Here is a 23,517-nt window from a genome sequence, read left to right on the forward strand (position 1 = left end):
TACTGAAGTATTTTTAAAGGCAAAATGATGCAAAATACCTAGTCTGGTACATGACTGCTTGCTGGAGTTTGCACTGATAGAATGGTAATGTCTGATAGGTCAAGGATTTTCATTATCAAAGGCATGGAACAGCATTTTCACACATTTCAATCACTTTCTTTCAATTCATGGAGATCTCACTTATCATACAACCTCTGAGTGTTTCCTTGCAAAAACGATCAGCAGAAGGCAGTTCTTATTTCCCCAAAATACTTTTGAGATTAAGTATTTAGGATTTTCCTTGGCCCTTGTCAATGGATGTAGAGCTGATCAAGCAACTCCACCCAATCCTCCCACCACTCACCTCCACTTGGGACAACCTAATCAATGAACCATCGCACTGTTGGAGTGTGCGAGGAAACTGCACATAAATTATAGCCAATTCAACCATGGCAGCAAAGTGGAACAAGATCCTAACTTCAGGCAGAACCCATGAAACTTGCTTGATAAGAGAGAGCCATGGAGGAAAGACTAGGCCAAGAGTGTTTACATCCTCAGCCCGGGAATGCTGAAGTGATTGTTGTCCTTTTGGTACCTCAATTAACAGCCTGTCTGATCAGCTCTTTTCAAATTAAGCCCTTTACTTCATCTGCAAACGTTCAATTCACTAACGGTTTATATTAAATTTAGAAATACGGCATGGTAACAGGCCATTTTGGCCCATGAGCCCAATTGCATCCAGTTGACCTACATCCCGGTACATCTTGAATAGTGGGAGGAAACTGGAGCACCCGGAGGAAACCCACGCCGACTCGGGGAGAACGTACAAACTCCTTACAGACAGTGCGGGATTCGAACCCTGGACCCAGTCGCTGGTGCTGCAACGGCATTGAGGTAACCATTAAACTAATCATGCCACCCATATGGGACACGCAGAAGAAGAAAAAAAGGGCTCTTTAGCCCCAGAGAAAAAAAATAACAGAGCACTTTATTTTATTCCACATCTGTGGGGAATGTGCATTTAATATCCTCAGTGACAATGAAAAATTTACATCTGTTCAGTTCTACGACTTGCATTTATACAGCATCGTTAACGTAGCATCAACACCCCAAGGCATTTTATAAAATTGTAACATTTGATAGCAAGCCATATAGCTAGGTAATAAAACAGGGACAGTTGGAAGAGCAGCTGGCAGTGTGGCTACCTTACAATCCCAGTGACCTGGGTTTCATCCGGATCTCCACTCCTCTCAGTGAAGAGTTTCTATATTTTCCATGGGACCACATTAATATCTGCTGGATGCTCTGGTTTCAGCTAATTTTGAAAGATATGTGGGTTGTTTAGGTGAATTAATCATTGTTACATTATCCCTGGTGAAGGTAAGAGGTAGAATTTGGTGGAAGTGCAGAAAAATCTGCATTATCCGGAATACAAGCAACCGACAGCCTCAAGCAACCCCCAAAATAAATCACGAAAGATAAATACGAAAAGTAGAAGATAGGTAAAAATTTGTAAGTTTAAAATTGGGACCCCTAACAGTTAGTTTGCCAATCCGTGCAATCTCAAGCAACCGGGAAATTCATTAATCCTGCTTCTGCCAATCCCCATAGGTGTCGGATGCCATGCGTTTTACTGTAATAGAAAATGTGGGGACTATGATATGGGATTAATAGAAAGTGCCTGTTTCTGAGCTATATGTCTGAACATGAGTTGAAGATAGAACCATAGTAAACCACAGCACAGAAAACAGGCCTTTTGGCCCTTCTAGTCTGTGGCGCAACATCATTCCGCTAGTCCTACTGACCTGCACCCATTCCTTCACCCTGCAGACCACTTCCATCCATGTATCTATCCAATTTATTCTTAAAATTTAAGAGTGAGCCCACATTTACCACGTCAGATGGCAGCATGTCCAAACTCACGCCACTCTATAAGTGATGATGTTCCCCATAATGTTCCCCCTAAACCTTTTCCCTTTCACCCTAAAGCCCATGTCCTCTCATATTTATCTCTCTTAATCTAAGTGGAAAGCGCCTACTCACATTTACTCTGTTTATTCCCATCATAATTTTGTAAACCTCATTCTTCTACACTCTAACAAATAAAGTCTTAATCTGTTTAATCTTTCCCTGTAACTCAACTCCTGAAGACCCAGCAACATCATTTCGATCTTATTGATCCTGTAGTTAAGCGACTAGAACTGCACACAATCCTCCAGATTTGGCCTCACCAATGTCTTATACAATCTCACTATAACATCCCAACTCCTGTACTCAATACTTTGATTTATGAAGGCCAAGATGCCAAAATCTTTCTTTACAGCCTTGTCTACATGTGACGCCACCTTCAGGGAATTGTGTATCTGAGTTCCCAGATCCCTTTCTTCCTCCACACTCCTCCATGCCCTAGCATTTACTGTCTATGGCCTACCTTGGTTTGTCCTTCCAAAATGCAACACCTCACACTTGTCTGCATTAATTTCCTTCTGCCATTTTTTGGCCCATTTTTTTCCCAGTTGGGCCAGATCCTTTTGCCAGTTCAAATCCTGCTGCCTATTATACTGCAGACAGATGTTTAACAGGACTTATTACCTTTGAGATTGTGGCAGAGCATACATCCTTGAGCAGCTGCGATGTTTCTGGTGAAGGAGCCTGCACAGTGCGGTTGAAAGTCAGTTTAGAGTCAGTGGTGACAAATTTGCATGTCATGGTACCCCTACGTTCTATTTTCCCACTGCCCTAGTCCTTTTTGGTGGTAGAAGGTTCAGGTTAGTCTTAGGAAATAACTTGGAAGATTGGACTCACTGCTGACGGGATGGCCCAGAGATGAAAGTTGAACATCAGGAATCAGCTAAACATCAGAATCAAGTATTTCATCTATACAAATAAATAAATATTGTTTCATGAATATGAGAGGCTCGGATGGTTGGTGTCAGCAACTTCTTTGGTCGTTCAGCCTTCTCACTGCCTGTGGGAAGAAGCCGTTCCTCAGCCTGGTGGTGCTGGCTCTGATGCTCCTTGAGTTTGTTGTCGAGGCGTCTGATGGTGAAGGGGTAACAGTTGTTCCTGAACCTGGTGATGTGAGTCATGGGGCATCTGCACCTCTTTCCTGATGGCAGCAGTGAGGACAGAGCATGTGCTGGGTGATGTGGATCCTTGGTGATTGCTGCCGTTCTCCCAAGTGCAGCGTTCCCTGTAGGTGTTCTCAATGGTGGGGAGTCCTAGGCTGTGTCTATTACCTTCTGCAGGGCTTTACACTCAGAGGAGTATTGGTGTGCTCATACCAGACCGTGATGCAGCTGGTCAGCACTCTTTCCATGACACCTCTGTAGAAACTTGCCAGGAATCTTACAAAATCTCTGCAAACTTCTGAGCAAAGTAGAGGCGCTGAGATGCTTTCTTCACGATGCCATTAGTGTGTTGGGTCCAGGAAAGATCCTACGAGATAGTGACCAGTGGGGATAAGAGAGAGACACATTTTTGATTTTGATGAAGGGATGAAATTTTAACTGAGTCCCTCTCATTCTTTGCATGGTGTTGTATAACCATCTGATATTATGAGAAATCAGACAACGAAAGAGTCCACAGCAGGAGTCCAGCAAGAGCGATGTAACTATGACCAAATAATTTGTTGTATTTAATTAAACTGTAAGTATCAGCCAGGACACAGGAGACCATTTCCCTGCTCTTCCTGAGAATTTTTACATCCATTTAACTGTCCCGTAGGGAGCTCAGACTCGCGTTAAAGAATGAAGACTAATCACGTTTCCATGGAGATTGAACCATGAGATTCCTCTGTATTAGTCAACACGCAGTAGGACTAGAGCTATATGTGCTCTCTTTTCTGTGAAAGGCATCAGGAGTACAACATCAATAATGTAAGACACTATGTTACCTTCCCCCTTCCAAATTCTAGCTTCCCACTCATTCTTCTCAAGTGAAACATCAATTTATCTGAACTTCTTTTAATGTATTTACTCTTTTTATGGTCTTTTCTGTCCTGGGCAGACCAAATAATCTTGCTGCTCTTGCCCTCTGATACTTCCCAGTAAAGCTTGGCATAAGTTTGAGCTTTTGATGAGGGATATTGCAACCTTTCAGGCTCTACACTTTGCTTTTGGAATATGAAATCAATGTTGAATTCAATAACCGATACAGCTTAAAGATTGGCTGTGCTCAAGGCAGACTCAGAATGTAATGATGACTGTGGCTTCAACAGTCCTGTCTTCCTCCTCCCACATACCCTCTCTCTGCTGAGTTTATAACAACTCATAGAACTGCAATTCATTTCATTCTCCGAAGTGTTCAGGGCCAGTTTCCACTTACTAATTGGTGAGAAGGGAGAGTAAAACACAGAGGAAACCAGCAGGTCTCACAGGGTCCATTGGAGATAAAGGCATATCTAACTAATGCTTCGGGCCTGAGCTCTTCTTCAAGGGAGAGAGGATAAGACTGTATGAATGGAGATATAATCAAGCTCAAACACCATCTACACATCATCAGTTCGTTCATGCTTATTGTCACATGGACCAAGATGTCTGCACACAGCATTTTTCAGCTCCTCCCTTCAGGGAAGAGATACAGGAGGATCAGAGCCAGCACCACCAGGCTGAGGAACAGCTTCTTCTCGCGGGCAGTGCGAATGCTGAACAACCAAAGGAACTGCTCACACTAACCATCCGAGTATCTCATATTTACTAAACAATATTTTTTTAATTCAGTTTTATGTATGAATATTTGTCCTGCATATGTATTGTTTGTCTGTATATGTGTTCTGTCTGGTTGTGTGCCTGCATGTTTTGCACTGAGGACTGGAGAACGCTGTTTCAACAGGTTGTACTTGTATAATTGTTTGATAATAAACTTGAACTTCTCTTTACGATCTCATAAATTGGTGGAATCCATTCTAAATGATAAAAGTTGGATTGTGCTTTAATTGCCCATCAAATGTTTCCAGTGATGAGAGCGAGGGATTTGTCACTCGAGCCCAACCTGAGTTTTCCCCTTCCTTAGAAGCATTTGAAAGGTGAGTGGAGAGTGAGTTTCAATTAGTGTTTAGCTCATGCTATTCTGTCTTGGGTGTATTTTATGGGAAAGAGCAAAGGAAACCTTAAACTATCTCCAATTCAAGTTGCTTTGCTTGTAGATTGTTTGAAAATAGTTTAGAGGGAACTTTAACTTGTATCTAGCTAGAAGTAACCCTACCTAGAGACATCAGAGACTTTTACTTTGTATCCAACCTATAGTGTAAGATGGTACAATTGAAAATGCATAGCTTGTGAGCCACATGGAACTTACAATTCAGGTGAAACTATCAGTGATCCATGACAAATACGCTTATATTTCATAAATTTAGCATAAACTGAGCATATAGTTTTATTTCATTCACTGGTTCTTGCTGGATTGGTCCTAGAACTCTATGCAGCATCCTAGGGCCGTAGAAAAATTAGAGCCTTCAATCAATCTCCACTCAGAATTGGTGGAGACTACATGAGATATGCCTGTAATTTTCCTGTCAAGTATTTCTATGAATTCTGTGTTACGGGCCCTTTCGGTCCATGAGCCCATTCCACCAAATTAGGTCAAAATAGCCTACAACTCCCAGATCCCATGGGGAAAACCCATGTGGACATGGGGAGAAAGTACAAACTCCTTACAAACAGCACGGGATTCGAATCCCAGTCCCGATCACTGGCACTGTAACAGCATTGTGCTAACACTAAGCCAACCATGCCACCCCAAATCTTTATCTTGTAGGTCACCATAATGTCATCAGATTGTAAGAAGTATTACATGCTCCCATTTTTCAGTCCATTTTCATTTGTATGGAACTGTCACTTTAAGAGAACAGATTTAACAAACACTGCAGGCTTTGGAGTGTCTGTGAAACTGACTCCAGGCTGAAGACACCATGTTCCTAAATTGAATACATTTGAAGAGAAGCAAGGTAGTGTCCCTAAAACAGGCGCAGAGACCGTGTGACCAACAGATTAAGACTGAGTACACAGTTTTGCTCAGAAGGCCATTTTAAGGAGACAGCACAGGATCAAACAGCTCTTGGAAGAAATACAGTGCTGGTTTGGCCTCATGTGTGGTTATAGGCAATCTGTCTGATTTCCTCCTGTCTGTGCTAGAGGAATGAGGATACCACTCTGTGACCAAAAGAGTGAAGGTCACTTTTGTTTGACTGAATCACAAAAAGGATTCTGAAGGCAGAAGAAATACGGCGCTTGGATAGTGACCAGAGTGAGAGTCACTTGAGTTCAGCTGACCCATGGAAAAGGTTCTGGAAGCTTTGCGGTCATCATTTGCTTCGTGTCCCCTACGCCAAAGCAGAGGGGAGTTTTGGTTGGCACTCATCCAAAAAGGACATTTCGCTGGGAGCACCTCAACAAGGGTTTCATGAGCTATAAACAATCTGTCACCCCAGTCTCTTTCACCCACTTCATGAACTGCTAATTTCATCTAAGGCCTGCATGTCCCATCAATTTCAAGCCTACATGTCAACACTGAATTTCAGAAACTGAATTTTGATCTGCCTTCCAAGAATTGTGCCTTGAGCTGTAGAGGTTTGGGGTACTCCACATACACACCAATATATCTGTGTATAATTGGGGGTTATGTTGTAGATAAGTTTGTTAAATTAGATAAAGTGTAATATTATTGTTTATTAATAATGAAAAATATTATTTTAAATATAACACTATCTAGGCTAATTTCTATTGCTGCTGTCTGGTATGTTTCAAATTAAAAAATAAATGTTGTGGGAGAAGATTTTGCATTTGGTGTGAAAGATGGTACACCACTTGGCCTTAACTATGAAGTATCTCAAAGTGAGAAATTTGAAAGCCACAACATTTTATAACAACATTCTCCTGGATCATAATAATGGAATGACAAAATTCTGCATAGAATGAGGAAAGTTATGGGCCAACTATAATTGGTTTTGTTATTGGATGGAATATCATTCCAATTAAAATCCTGCATCCGCAGGGTCTGGGCCCAGGATTGTGGCGCCTGTGCTGGCAGCAGCCTCATGGTGTTGCATACTCCAGGGAAGCAGAGCATTGGTGCAGGGCTCTAGAAAATGTGGAGAACACCCCCTCATTTGAGAAGGAGAAGCAGAGGAGATGATGAATGGGGTGGTGACTATGGCGGTGGGACACTGAGGGACTCTGCGGCAGAAGAACACACAGACGGTGGGCTGTTAGCCACTCCAGATGATACCCACACTTGCTGAAGGGGGCACCATGTATCGGAACCGGGATGCGAGAGGGTGCCAAGGGTAGGAGGGGCTCCCAATGGGGCCTTGGGCACTGAAGGCTTCCTGGTCGTGTTGGGGGTTTAGATGTGGAGCTCCAGTTGCCTATAGTTTATAGTTTTATGTGGCTGTAGGGGCTGTGGAAGCACTAGAGCTGAATCCATGGACAATTGGTGATTCTGAGGGAACTCTCTTTTGCTTTTCTTTCTCATACTGTAAGGGGCACCAGGCATTTTCTACTGATGGTGAATCTTTGCCTGACAGCAGACTAAATGAAATTTAGTGCAATATTACATCTGTTTTATTACATGACAATAAAAGAATCTCGAACCATTTATGCTAAATCATCATAAACCAGTGGAAAGAACAGTGTTGCAGTAGTGGGTTCAATTTTCAATCCAGATGCCACAAAATTACAAGGATTCATAAAGCAAATTCCACTCACTGATAAACTTACAAAATTTGTGGATTTGGTTGTGACAGTCACGCTGTACCAAATATGTTGCAAAACATTCTTGTCTTTGCCAGGAACTTGAGAGCTAACCATGCTCACAGTCAGCATGTTCTGTAGCTCCAGGCCTATAGTCAGTGCAATGCTGGTCAGATGTGCTGGAGGTCAGATGCCAATTCTCCCATATCCAGCAGTGGTTCATAAGAACTTAAAAAATAGGGACAGGAGTCGGCCATGCGTCCCGTCGAGCCTAACCTGCCATTCAATGAGATCATGGCTGATCTGATGATAGGCTCATCTCCACCTACCTGCCTTTTCCCCATATTCCTTCATTCCCCAACTGTAAAAATCTATCCAACCTTGTCTCAAGTATAATCACTGAGGTGGCCGCCATTTCTTCAAATGGCAGCAAATTCCATAGTTTCGCCACCTTCTGGGAAAAGCAGTTCCTCCTCATCTCCATCCTAAATCTACAATCCTGAAGCCTGCGGCCTTGTCCCCTAGTTCTCATCTCCTCACCAATGGAAACAACTTACCCACCTCTATCTTATTTATGCCTTTCATAATTTTATACATTTCTAAAGATCCCCTCTCATACTTCTAAATTCTAGCGAGGACAGCCTCAGATGGCTCAATTTCTACTCATATGTTAACCCCTCATCTCTGCACCACTTCCAAAGCCAGTACATTCTTCCTCAAGTAAGGAGACCAGAACTGTACACACTATTCCAAATGCAGCCTGACTAGTATCTTGTACAGTGGCAGTATAAGCTCCCTGCTCCTTAATCCCTCCAGCGATGAAGGGCAACATTCCATTTGCCTTCTTGATCACCTGCTGCACCTGCAACCCAACCTTTTGTGCTTGCTAAATGAGGTGCTGGATGCCCTTCAGATCAGGTCACTTGGCTTTACACCATCAAATATCGTGTGCCCATAATCGTCAACTTCAGTCAAGGTAGGCACTTTTTTCCTTTACTTGATTAACATTAATGTTTTAATCAATGTCATGCAGATAATATTATAATATTTTTTAATTATCTGGATATATTTCAATAGGTTTTAAATATCTTTTATTGTCAGTGAGATTTGGAATCAATCATAAAGACCTTTTACATCACTGTCAAAAACCATCAGTGTGGTCTCAGAGCAAAATGTCAAAATCTGTTTTCTGAGGCCTACATTTGTTCACTTCCTTCTACTTTGCATAGTAGCTAAGCCTCAAGGTTACTGGGAATCTCTTACCTGCAAAGCATAAATACAACCATGGAAATCATTTGGGGAAGCTGTCCTCAAGGTACGGGTCAGATTAAAGAAAAACAAAATGCTGGAGAAACTCAGCAGGTCATCCAGCAATGATAGAGGTATTACATACATATTCAATGACTTCCAAAAAAAAGGGCCTTCATTCTCATTGTTTCCCCACCTCGCACTACCTCTTACCAAATATATATATAAACCCACTGATCCAGGAAGACCCACTTTTTCCACTTGCTCTTGCCCTACAGAACTAGTACCATCTTATCTTGACTCCATCTTTTCTCCCCTGGTCCAATTCCTCCCCACCTACATCCACATTACCTCACATGCCTTTCATCTCTCAATTACTTCCAAATTACTTCAATTACGGTGCCTGCAGACTTTTGGGTTTTAATCCATTTTGTTTTATTTTAAGGTTTTTCTGTAAAGCTTTAGGTAGAGAGTTGTATTGTTTTAAATATGAGAAAGTTGGGTTCGTCTTGTAACCCTTGAGCTTCTGTGTATGTGTACCAATTGCTTCAAAGGCATCTAGGTTCAGCTTTCTGCTGTACAGGAAGAAACTTCTTGCCCTCTGGATCCTGATGTTGAGTGCCTAAAATGGAAATATTCATGATCTCCTGATATTGACATTATTATCTTGTTCAGTACAACATTTGAACAAAGTTTTTAAAAGACAAGGCAGGCTGTCAGTGTTGTGATCTGACAGTTTGTGTTGCAATCTGACAGTTTGTATGTGTCTCCGGAGGTTTTCCTGACCCATTTAACTTGGCTCTGATAAATCTAATTCGCTGATTCTTTCTTGCTACAGCAATTTTCCTCATTATACATGGAAAAGATTGTTCCCTCCACCCCTTCTGCTGATGTGCTGTAAACTTATTCCAAGAGTCAAAATTAATTTTTTTAGTTTGATGATTTCCATTTTTCAACAGAGAACAGAGCTGCAGAACGATGTTAGGCCCTTCCTTATGGATACTAAAAAAGGGGTACTGATGGTAGTGATCAGCCATGATCTGTAATTTGGTGGTGCTGGCTCGACAGGCCGAAGGGCCTACTCCAGTTCCTATTGTCTATTCTCTATTGTCTTTTGTCTTAGTCAGGTGGTCAGGATGGCCGATCTCCCAGGTCGAGGCTATCCCATTCCACTGTGGCTGCAATGTCCCCAAATGCAGATTTCTTAACTGCAACTTTTGTGTAAAAAAATTATTGATGTGCAATCTTTTTACATTTCAAAAATGAACTTCATTCATTATGTAAATGCATTACAAAAGAACAGTGCAAAACTCTTTACATTCTAAATGTTATTCTCTCTATATATTCAGTGTTACTGGTTCTGTGCAGAATATTGCTGGCATAGCCTTTCTTTTAGCACAAAACACCGCGTGGTCCCATAGGGTGGTCCAATCTTCCTTTGTTTAAGGGGCTTCCCTCCCATCTCAGCCCCTCAAAGGCTGAGACAGCTGTGGTGACGGCAACGACAGGAAGAGACGATGGTTATTGGGAGAACAAGAGAAGCAGCCGTGGCAGCAGAGGCCGATGCAACCGAGGAGAGTTGTGTGAAAGGGTCAGCTTACAGGAGGAAGATTGAAAACTTGGCTGAAACAACCTTGTCCTTAATGTCACCAAAACCAAGGTGCTGATTTTTGACTTCAGCAGGCGAAAGCCAGAGTTTACAATTCAGTGATTATTGGAATATCGAGGTGGAGAGAGTGAGCAATTTAAATTCCTGGGAGTCACTCTGTCATTGGACCTTTCCTAGGCACAACACACAAAAGTCATCATGAAGAAAGCACGTCAGTGCTTCCACTTTCTCAGGAGTTTGTGAAGGTTAGGTAAGTCATTGGAAACGTTGACAGACTTCTGCAGATGTGTAGAGCAAGTGTGCTGACCAGCTACATCATGGCCTGGTTTGGGGAAGCAATATCTCTGAGTGGAAAACCTTGCAAAAGATGATGGACTCAGCCCAGTTCATTACAGGCAAAATTCACCCCACCATCGAGATTATCTACAGGGAATGCTGCTGTCGGAGAGCAGCAATCATCAAGGATCCACACTACCCAAGACATGCTCTTGCTGCTGCCACCAGGTTCAAGAACAGCTTCTACCCCTCCTCCATCAGACTCCTCAACAACAAACTCAATCAGATTCATTTAAAGACTCTTAGTTGGCATGTATTGACTATTTACTTCCTGTATTTAGTTTGTTGGCACTGTCTTCTTGTTTACATTTCTTTCTTTTGTATATAGGCAGTCCTCGACTTATGACCGAGTTCTGTTCTGACCAACCGGTCATATCTTGAAATGGACGTCAAGTCAAAATTCACTGTATCCTTTTTATTGTTCATCAAAAACAACATGATGGCCACCAAGGCCAGCTCTCATGAGAGGTTGGCCATCCTTGATGTAGACACTATTTTCCATAGATAGGCCCTTACTTTCACCCCAAAAGCATAATTTTTATATTTTTCTTTATTTTTAAAAAATTTATGCAGTATTTGTTTTGGTTGTATGTAGGGATGGTCGTAAGTTGCATAGGTCATAAGTTGGGAAGAGGCTCTATGTATTTTTACTTGTGTAGTTTTTTTTGCATTACCGATAAGTAGAAATTCTGCCAGGCCGCAGGAAAGAGAATCTCAGGGTTGTATGTAATGTCCTGTATGTACTCTGACAATAAATTTGAACTTGAACTTTGAGAGTGATGGCTACTGGGCTGCGTAACGGATCCAGGACAGTGACTGTGGCCAGTGAGCCACTCTTACTGGGTCTCTGACTGATGGCATGGAGGGAGCATGAATGCCAGATTCCCATAACCTCCTGATGTGACAGAAAGCTGCCATGAATTAATCAAGTGCAGGAAACTTAGTGTGACCATTATCTTGATCAATCGTGTTACTTGGCATTTACCATATGGTTTTCCTGTCAATTAGATGGCATGCAAAACAAATACTTTCATTGTACAGTAAAACCCCAAGTATCTAGAACCGATGGGGATTGGTAGATGCTGGTTAAGCGAGTTTTCCGGTTGCTTATGGTTGCATGATCTAACATTGAGGTGCGCCAATTTTAAATTTCAATATTTATGCCTATTTATTTTCTGCAATTTTTTTGCCAGTTTCTTGAGGCTGCTAGTTGTTTGAAATCCAGATAACTGGGGTTTTACTCTACTTGGTAAATTCTGATAAACTTAGCTAACAAATGGATATGTTCAAGTTGTGAATCTCCAGAACTTTTTACCTCATGCTCCAAACCATTAATTATTCCAGTACTTTCAAGAACTATGAGGATTTGTAGGCTAATAGTAGAAATTGAAGTCTGTAATTAAGGACATATTAATGATGTGATAATTATATGTACATAGCTTTGGGCACAGAAGAGAAATATTTAAATTCCTGCCTGCAATAAATTGGTACATTTCTTAAGAGATAATCTTTTAAATGCTAACTTTTCTCCTTCCTTTTATCTCTCTCAATCCGATTTTTCTTTCCTTGTCTTTCTTATGTCACTGATTTGATTCCTTTTTACTTAATCCCATCTCTGCTATATTTATTTCAGAATGTTTGAATCTTATTGATTAAAGAGTGTTGCAGTCATTCACAGAGCCTAGATGATCCTGCACACATGCAAGACTCCTCAACTCTTCCTCTGCCTCATTGATGACTACATAGGCCTCGTACGACCATTGTGAAGTCATCAAATTCACTCAATTTGCTGCTAACTTTCACCCTGACCTCAAATTCACTTGGTCCATTTCTAGCTACACTTTCCATGCTCTTGATCTCTTTGTCTCCATCTTGGGAGATAAAGCTTTTCACTGACATATTTTACAAACCCACTAGCTCCCACAACCACCTCGACAACATTTCTTCACACCCAGCCCACTGCAAGGATTCTATTCATTTTTCCCCAATTTCTCTATCTCCATTGGATTTATTCCCAAGACGAGGTCTTCCAGTCCAGATTATTCGAAGATCATTCCTCAAAAAATGTGGATTCCCCTCCGGACCCCCCACCACCATCAACTCAGCTCTTACCCTCATCTCTTCTATTTCCCATTTATCTGCCCTGGTCCCCCTCTGCCCCAAATATAAAAAACACAGGATAAATCTTGTTCTCACCTTCCACTACCCTAATAGCTTCCACATCCAACACATTACCTCCTTACTTTCCACCACTTACAAAATGACACAACTTTGCCCTCTCCACTCCTCTTCACCTTCCATAGGGTCTACTCCCTCTGTAACTCCTTTGTCTGCCTTTCCCAATAATTGCCACTGGGCACCTCCCCCTGGGTCACAGGAAGTGCCACATCTCTTCCACCCCATCATTCAGGGCCCCAAACTGTCCTTTCAAGCTAAGCAATGGGAATTATCTATGGCATCTGGTGCTCCCATTGTGGCCTTCTCTGTAATGGACTGGGAGATCCCTTTGCTGAATAGCTTCACTCTGCCCGCATCAGTTGACAGGGATCTCCCAGTGGCCAACTATTTCAATTCTCCGTCTCACTCCCACACTGACATGAGTGTCCACATCTCATGTACAGTCCAACCAAGACCATCTGTAAATTGGAGGAACAACTCTCCAACTGGATGGCGTTAACATCGACTTCTCTGGTTTCTGCTGGCCTACTCTCCATTCTCCATCCCTTCTTTCCTCCATCTCTTCACCCCCTAGTCTCTCCATTCACAGAGATATCACCCCCCCCCCCCCCATTTGCTACTGTGCCCTCCCTCCCTTATACACCTATTACCTCCTGCCTTTGGGACTGTGCTCCTCTCCCTTCCCCTCCCCCCATCATTTTGCTCGAGAGCCTACCTACGTTTTGTCATATCTTGATAAAGGGCTCAAGCCTGAAATGTTGGTTCTGTATCTTTATCTTTGCTACATAGAGTCCACTGTTTGACCTGCTGAGTTTCTCTAGCATTTTTATATTTCAACCATGGTGTCTGCAGACTTCTATGTTTTACTTCTTGTTCTATACTCTCATTATGTTACGAGCCCAGAAGACCCCAAAACCCAGCAGCAATAGGTATTCACCAAAAAAAATGGTTACTTAAACAGAAGTTGCTTTTAATTATCTTTAAACATGAAAACAGAATCACACTTTAACTTATCACTGTTGACTTAACTAACCTAACTTAACCCTCTTCTAATTCTAGGCACACGTGTATGTAATGTGTATGTAAGTTCAGAAAAGTTCTTTGGTTCACAGTCCAATCTCACTTATTCCTCCAAGTTCACTGGTTGCAAGCAATTCTTATACTATGCACAGAATTTAACATTTATAATGTTCACCGGGCTTTGGTGCTTAAAAGGTAAATGGTTACCACTCAGGAAGGTTCTTGTCAGTTTTCAGAGAGAGATTTGTTGTTCCAGGACACCCACAACTGATTTACTTCCATCAGCCACTTCAGTTTCTTGCTGATGAAATTTCCCTCTCAGGGTTCTCCAGATGATAACCTCTTTCTTTCAGGTCACCACAGAGTTCCTTTTTGTTTCTCCTATTTCAAGTGAAACATTAGACAGCCAGTCCTCTCCTCTTGCATGAACCACAATGGCTTTGACCAGGCTGAACTAAGCACTCACAACCCGTCTTCCAAATGGGGTTTTCCACAAGCTTGCCAGCTTGTCCTGTTCCAGTTCCAGTTGCTGCTGCTGACTGTAAAACTGTATAACTGATCTCTGTGTGTGTGTGTGTCTCTCTCTCTCTCTCTCTCTCTCACACACACACACATACACACACACACACACACACACACACACACACACACACACACACACACACACACACACACACACACACACACACACACACAAACACACACACAGAGTAAAAGCCTGTTTGCCTCTCCCTGCTTGCAAAACCACATGACCCTCTTAGAACTGAAAGTTCTCCTCCAGGCTGTCTGCGGCTCCAACAAGCTCTTTCATACTTTTTTTTGTAAACAACAATCCATTAGTGAAGTCTCTTGGGCACTCTCCAAAGCTTTTGCAAAGGCTCTGGGGCCCCGACATGTCTAGCATTAGCAGAGCTCCAGTATTTTAAATAAGATCTGTTTTAAAGTGTTTTTATGTGACCTACACTAACAAACCCTGCCCCAATTTATCTCCCAAAAACATATCTATATTCTGTCACAGTACATTAAGCAAATTAAGGCACACTCAGGTTTCAAGAATGAATGCTGTGAGTATTAATTTGCCAAGAAGCCCCTCCCCAGCTGATCTTGCATGCAAGACTTCGTAATGAGAGCAGATGCAACGTGGATGGAGGAATTGCGAGAAAGGTGTGGAACCTGTTGAGAGTTTGCTTCCCAAGATGGAATCAAAGAAATTGAGAAAGGGAAAAGTGAGGCTGGAGATGAACCAAGTGAATTTGAGGTCGGGGTGGAAATTAGCAGCAAAGTGGATAAAGTTGACGAGCACATTGTGAGTGCATGAGGTAGCGCCAATGTAGTCGTCAATGAAGAGGAGGAAGAGTTGAGGGGGCTTGCTTGTGTGGGCTTGTGCAAGGATTGCTCCACAAAAGCCAACAAAAAGGCAGGCATAGCTGGTACCCATGGTAACTCATTTTTCTTAGAGAAAGTATCTGCAGACTTTCATGTTTAACTCTTATTTTGCACCTCTAGTTCCTTTAAATTTAGGATATACACAACGGTAACAGACCCATTTGGCCCACGAGCCCATGTTGCCCAATTACACCCAATTGACTTACATCTGTGGTACGTTTTGAAAAGTGGGAGGAAACTGGAGCGAAATGCACACAGACATGGGGAGAACGTACATACTCTTTGCAGACTGCGCCGGATTCGAACCTTGGTCACTGGCACTGCAACAGCGTTGCACTAACCACTACGCTAACTCTGTGGCCCTTTGGAATGTTTTGCTCATTAATACCCAATTTTGCCTTCTGATTTTCCAATGTCTGGTTTAACATTGACCTCTTGTCATTCCTTATTTCTCTATCATCCTCCAATCTGAAAGCACTGAGATCTGTGCACCCCTCCAACTCTGGCCTCTACTGCACTTCCAATCCTACCTCTAATTATTTTACCTGAGTGTTTCCTCGGAGTTGAATGGTTTCACTCCATTTCTGATTTCAAGGTGTGATTAATTGTTCCACGACTGACAAACTTTCCTAAACTCTGGGATTACCTCCCCAATACTTTTCGTCTTTCTATGTGACTCCCCCTAAATCCTGCATCTTTAACTCAGCCATGGCCGTCTTACCAACATGGACAAGTCAAATTTTATTTCATATTTGCTCCTTTGAAGAGTTATGTTGAAAGCACTGCATCAAGAGTCAAGAACTTCAAATTTATGGGTGTCAACATCTCCGAGGGTCAGTCCTGGGGCCTCCATGTCAACGCAATCATGAAGAAGGCAATCATGAGGAGTTTGAGGAGATTCAGTATGCCACCGAAGACTCTCGAAGTCTACAGATGTACCGTGGAGAGCATTCTGGGTGGTTGCATCACAGAGGTGCCAAAGCTCAGGACAATAAAAAAACTCCAGAGAGTTGTTAACTCAGCCTGCGACATCACGGGCATCAGTCTTCACTCCATCAAGGATGTCTACAAGTGTCTTAACCAAGCAGCCTGTATCCTCAAGGGCCCCCACCACCCAGGCCATGCCTTCTTCACTCTGCTACCATCGGGGGAAAAAAGGTATAGGAACCTAAAGACAAGGTCAACTTCTTCCCTGCTGCCATCAGATTCCTAAATGAATAATGAACCATCGACTCTGCCTTACTTAGTCTTTTTCTTTCTCTTGCGCTATTTTTATTTATTTTGTGAGGTGATTACATAAATGTTTGCACTGTGACACTGTCAGAAAACATCAAATTTGTGACATGTTCATAACAATAAATTCTGATCCTGAGTTTGATTCTGATCATTGCAAGTTGCAGCTTTTATTCCCCACAGAAGCTTCCTGAAGTTCTAAATTTGATTCTGGAGACCTCAGCATTTCCAATATCTGTGGCTTAAGTTAACACTGTAGCCATCCAAGAATCCAGTACTTTTAAGAATCCAGCTGATTTTTAGGAAATTGCAGTAAATACATTTGCTCTTCAGCCCTGGGAACAAAACTGAAGGAAGGGTTTGTGAATGCTGATCATGCCACCTGCTGGTCACTGGTCAAGCTGTCAGATTATCAGGAGATTAATTAAGAACCATGGACTGTGTGAAATTAACCTTAGCAATGTACATTGGTTCGCTAACGGGAGATCCCATCCGCGCATGCGCAACCATTACATCCGTCTGACTTGCGAGGAGCTGCACACGTTTTTGGCGCGGGAGCAAAAGCGCGGAATCAGTGGGGAATCGCAGTAGAGCGATCCCAAAAAAGCATTAAATTAGTGGGCCTGCAGGAGCAGAGCCCTGAGGGAGATCGCAGGAGTGCGATCCACAAAAATGGAATCACACTCCCGTTCGAGCCCTTCGGAGAAGGAGGGGAGCAATAATAATTCCAGGACTGCCGGTGGGAGGTTCCCGGGTCCCGATGAGGGGGGGGGGGGCCCGATGTAGCCCTCCGGAGGTGTACTGAAAAAGGTCCGGGACAACCTGCGGGAGGTTCCCAGGTTCCGATGAGGGGCTGGGGTAGTAGCAGGGCGGCAAGAGCCCAAGGAGGAAGGCCTCAAAGAAGAACCCCCGTAGCTCTTCGTTAGTGCCAAAAATCCAGCGGGCCTGCCGGGGTGCAAGTCCCAGCTGAGGAGCAGCAAGGCCAATCTACCTCCGTTGGGGGGGGTTCAGGCAGCAGTGTCCTCCCTTCGTTGAAGGTGGGACGCGAGGCTGGCTTCACTGACCTAGCTTCGTTGAAGTTAGGGTTTGCAAAAGTTAGCAACGACGCCGATCGACCTCTGCTGGGGTTGAGTTCATGTGACAGGGCTCTACCTTCGCTAAAGGTGGGGTCCAAGTCTGGCTGCACCCATCTGGCTTTGTAGAAGCTGCAGCCTCCAAAAGCAAGCAATGATACAGTTATGCTGCTGTAAGAGGTGAGCTGCATGAGACAATTGGACCTCAGTACATCAAGTGGCAGTGAGGGGGAGTACCCCGCACAAGAGCAGGTAGGACCTGAGCCAAACTTAACATGTCGTGTACCGAAGCCGCCCACATCTCCATTATTTCCTATTTCGTTTTGTGTGATTTCTGTGGTGTGAGGTATAATTGGTGATAGAAAATTATATTGTATAAACCGTATCTTGAATTTATAATTGATGACATACTCTCCAAACACCAATCAGACCAGCATCTTTCCATCATTGCAACTCCTAAATCCGACTCTCATCTCTCTCTTGACCTCTGTAAACCTGGTTTTGCACTTTTATTTTGGAGAGTCTTTGAAGAAAGCCCATGGAGGGGGCTTTTTTTTTACTCCTTTCCAGGCACCATTCTCCCCCTTAGAGCGGGGTCTCCACCCTGCTACTACTTTTTACAGATTTTTTTCCCCTTTTTCTGAACATTTCGATACATTTTACTTCTGAACAATAAATCGAGACGGATCAACAAAAATTTTTTACATTAAAAAACACAACTTTTATTTAGTTCCATTACAAATATTTTCACAATCTTCTCCTTCAGCAATTTTAATCTCTTAATTTTTTTTTTTACAAACTTTGCAGAAAATCTTCCGCCTCATTCTTGGTCTTGAAAAATCACTGGTTCCCTTCCACTACTTCGGCCCTCAAAGTCACCGGATATATCATTGAGTATTTCAAATTTTTAGCACATAGTTGTCTTTTCACATCTTCAAATTCTTTCCTTTGTTTAATTAAGGTTGGGCTAAAGTCTTGAAAAAATAGTACTTTTTTCATGATCCACCTGAGGTGGATCATGATTCTGCTTAAAGTAATAATATGCTGCTCCCAGAATTATCTCCTGTTCACGGTAGCTTAGAAGTTTCACCAGAACTGGCCTTGGTCCTCTTTTGGGTCCAAGTGTTCAGTGAGCTCTCTCAATATGCAGTTTTTCTCCAAATTTGTCTTCTTCCAACACTTGTGGGATCCATTTTTGAAAAACATTTACCAGGTCTCTTCCCTCAATTCCTTCCTTTAGTCCAATGTTCTCAACCTTTTTCTTTCCACTCACATAAGTATTCCTTATGCCATCGGTGCTCTGTGATTAGCAAGGGATGGCCTAAAGTGGAATGTGGGTGAAAAGAAAAAGTGTGAAAACCACTGTTTTAGTCGTACCTCATTGACTCGTGATGTGCACGGTTTCATAACTCCAAAGGAAATGGCCAATGACAATTTTCCTCCAGCAAAATATTTCAGTAACAATTGGGTCTAGAGCAGAGATTCTCAACCTTCCCTTCCCACTCACAGACCACCTTAAGTAATCCCTTACTAATCGCAGAGCACCAATGGCTTAGGGATTACTTAAAGCGGCATGTGAATGGAAAGAAAAAGGTTGAGAATCATTGCTTTAGTCAATTAATTTGGACATTGTTCCATCAACTAAAGTTCTCCATATGGTCAATTTTGTCAAGCGGTCCTTATTTATCTGACTCCCATTCTTTGGCCTTTTTTTTATCCCCCAAAGCCTCAAGTTTTTCATGCATTTTCATCAATTCACTCTCTGTTCGACCCATTCTCTCCATCAGGTCTTCAACGATCTCTTTTATTTCGGTCATTTTCTCCATCATATCTCTCATCACCGTTTCAACACTTACGAATTGGTCACCCAAATTATCCATTTTTTTTCCAGGATGATGCACCCGACTACTCAGTTTTACCTGGTTCTGCTGGTCCCGTCGCCATTTTTTGCACTGCTCCCTTTTGTGCTTTCATCTGATGTTCCTGGTTGAACAGGAGCTTCTTCAATCTTTGATCTCGGTTGCCTTGTCTTCTTTGTGTTAGTTTTATCCATTTTTGATGAAGAAAATCGTGACGTTCAAGTTTTAACCATCTATTTAGTACTCTTCACAGAGAGCTCAACCCAAACAGGTTCATTAAATATACTTAAGAGGGAATTAGATATATTTCTTCAGTATAAGGGTATTAAAGGTTACGGAGAGAAGGCGAGGACGGAGTACTGAACTTTAAGATCAGCCATGATCTCGTTGAATGGCGGAGCAGGCTCGAAGGGTCGAATGACCTACTTCTGCTCCTATCTTCTATGTTTCTATGTTTCTATCCATCTAAGTCCTTCACATGGCCAAGCATCCCACCCATCCCACCTCCCCACATGAGTATACTTAAACATGAAGGGGTTGCAGTAGTTCGACACAACCTTTTCAAGGACAATTGGGGATAGACAATGAATCACGGTGTTCTTCACAGGCCAAAAAATAAACAAAATTCTTACAAAGCAAGAAGTGTGCAAGCCTGTTGGAAAAGAATGTGTCTAATTGGATAATCCACTCACTAGCAAATGAACTGATTAATTAAAAGACAGAAGGCTTTTTATTGGCAATGTGGGAATTAAAGGGTTTTGCTTCCAGCTGCTTCGTCTTTTACCTTATAGTCACATATTGTAAAAGAGTTGTTAACTGATCACAGGTATCCCTAATGATTGGTATTCAATCAGGAGAATATGTTGTTAGATGACACTAGCTTGGATTTAAATGAATGAAGATTAGAGGAGAAAGGCAAAAGTAAGGAATTCATTGGTTGAAGTCACATGTAAAAAAAGTTAAATCCAATTTCATGTGCTGATTCCTGAATTCTCACCTCCTTTTGGCATTTTCATATCTTATTTGTCTCCTATTTGTAACTAGCCTGGACACACATTCACTGACCTTCAATGCCTTCTTTCAACCAACTTCTCCACCATCTTTGCCATTGAATCTCTTCTGTCTCCATCCTGTTTATTTTTCTTCCTTACTCTGCAACTAAAATCATGTTTTCTTTCTCACAAAAAAAGTTAACTGACCCTCCACTGATGTTGCCTGAGCTACTGATTACTTTTCTTGTTCTTAATTTCTACATCCTACTGTCCTCTAGCTTGACTCATCTGGACAGGAAGAAATAACCAGATAACCATATAACCATTTACGGAGCGGAAACAGGCCATGTCGGCCTTTCAAGTCCGCACCGGTTCACTAGAACAACTCCACTAGCTCAAACCTCCTGCTCACCGCCAATAAACCTCCAACCCCCTCACCTCCATGTGCACATCCAACCTAGTTGGCTTCAATCTACATTACTTTATCGCCTTTGATTCTTCAACATTTCAATCGTGCTCTCAGAAGTGTCTCTTTGCAGGAAGAATATGTGACATTTTCAAAGATTTCCCTCAAATTCCAAGCCCTCATTCATTCCAGTTGCTGCCTTCCATATTTTTTCCAAGAATGTTTATACTTACCGTGCAAGCCACTCAGACATTAGAACAGGAAATTTTATTTTTCTGAAGGAAATTAGTCTAATTTGCCTAATGGTGACATTTAGTTCTTCAACACAGTCTTTCACTCGAAAGAATTAAAAAGATTTAAGTCATAGGATACAATTCAGTGAATGGCTGTAGAGTACAAGAAGGTTGGTGATCATGGTAATACCATCCTCGATAGTGAGATACTTTATTTCATTGATTTAAAAAAATTTAACATTTATGATGTGTTGCAAAGTCTCAGCATTTTTCAGTTAAATAAAGATCAAACACATCAAAAGGAAGGAGCACAACCTGACCATATCGGAACAGTTTTCTAGTGATGTTTGATCTTCTTTCTCAGCAGAAATCCATTTTGACACTTTCAAGTTGGACAACACGTCAGGAATTACAGTTTAAAGATCTTGCAGGAGTTATTTTATAATTTTATGTCAATTTATCTCTCCTCACAGTGAAGGATGTCAGTGATGGGAGATGGAATATTCTCCTACTTTTGTAACTTTTCTAAACATTGATTACAATGCAGACCAGATACAAAATTAAGTTTGCCCAGCACTGTCCATCAAATGAACCCATGGCTTGTCGACCCCATGTAAGAAACAGACCAAAAGTCCATTTATACTGTTCCATCAAACACCTCCAAATGGAACACAAACAGAATAAAGCTTCTGCTACACTACCACTGTAATCAGTTCTGCTCTCGGTGACAAATTATCAATTATAGTCCATCCTTAACAACCCTAGAGAAGCTGGTGGTGAGACACCACCTTGAACTGATAGATTTCCGTCAGCAGATATAGTCAAGGAGGAAGATTTCAGACACCCAAAGGTTTGAAAACCCTTGTTGTGATGAACTCCAGATCAAATGCTAGTGATTAACATCGACAAAACAACGGGCAAAGTTGAAGATGCCCCAATCCACCTCTGAAATGTTGCAGGAATATATGGAGAGTAGAAAATCTTTTCACAATTTTACAAGATAAAGGGAAAAAAGCAGGCCATTTGGCCCATCAAGTCTGCTCCGCAAATCCACCCTGAGCTAAACTGTTCTCACTTCTAGTTCCATTTTCCTGCCTTCTCCTATATCGCTGGATACCTTAACTAATTAGATACCTGTCAAGCTCCCCCTTAATCTCCCTCAATGATTGAGCCTCCACAGCTGTATGTGGCAATGAATTCCACAAATCCATGACCCGTTGGCTAAAGAAATTCCTTGTCATCTCTGTTTTAAATGGATACCTTCTAATTCTAAGACTGGGCCCTCTTGTCCTGGATTCACCCACCAAGCGAAACATTCTATTCACATCTACTCTGTCCAATCCTTTCAGCATTCGATATGTTTCTATGAGATCCCCTCTCATTCTTCTATATTCCAACAAATATAGTCCAAGAGCCTCTATATGTTCCTCATGTGTTAGCCCCTGTATTCCAGGAACGATCCTGGTAAATCTTCTCTATACTCTCTCCAACATTATTACATCCTTTCTAAGATAAGGGGCCCAAAATTGGACTCAGTACTCCAAATGAGATCTCACCAGTGCCCTCTAGAGCCTCATCAACACCTCTTTACTCTTATACACTATTCAAAATGCAACGATTTAGGATTTAGATATAGTATACAACAACTTGTATTTTAGAAATAGTTAATTACAAGGAATTTGTATCACAGACAGCTTATCTATTTCAGATTTTTTTTCTAGTGTCCTATATTTGGACTGGCATGGTCAGTGTAGCTAATAATGCTACACCAGTGGTTCTCAACTGTTTTCTTTCCACTCACATTCCACTTTAAGTATTCCCTTCCAGAGGTTCTCTATGATTAGTAAGGGATTGCTTAAGGTGGTATGTGGGTGGAAAGAAAAAGTTTGAAAATCACTGTTTTAATTGTACCTCATTGACTCGTCATGTGCAGGGTTTCATCACTCCAAAGGGAAATGGGCCAATGACAATTTTTCTCAAGCCAAATATTTCAGTCACAATTGGGTCTAGAGCAGTGATTCTCAACCTTCCCTTCCCACTCACCTCCCACCTTAAGGAATCCCTTACTAATCCCAGAGCATGATATGGGGAGATTTGGGCTCATGGGCTGAAGGGCCTGTTACTGTGCTGTATCTCTAAATTAAATTTAAAAAAATATATCTCCCCTATCTGCATAATTAACATATTTTACACCCTTTATACGATTCGTCATCCATCACTGACAATGATGAAAACAACCTCTTAAATTCATTTTGTTTTATATTCTTATCTAGC

At 42.0% G+C, this 23,517-nt stretch overlaps 1 long non-coding RNA gene across 1 annotated transcript in view; it reads left to right on the forward strand.

Moving 5' to 3' along the window:
* Positions 1-11,790, forward strand: part of LOC138762965 (uncharacterized) — a 69,503-nt gene extending 57,713 nt beyond the window's left edge. Inside the window, exon 3 of the long non-coding RNA XR_011357270.1 lies at positions 11,192-11,790. This is a non-coding gene — a long non-coding RNA (uncharacterized lncRNA). The remainder of the gene's footprint in view (positions 1-11,191) is intronic.
* The last annotated feature ends 11,727 nt before the right edge of the window (positions 11,791-23,517 follow it).

Source organism: Narcine bancroftii, chromosome 5, assembly GCF_036971445.1.
Source record: "Narcine bancroftii isolate sNarBan1 chromosome 5, sNarBan1.hap1, whole genome shotgun sequence".
Lineage (NCBI taxonomy): Eukaryota > Metazoa > Chordata > Chondrichthyes > Torpediniformes > Narcinidae > Narcine > Narcine bancroftii.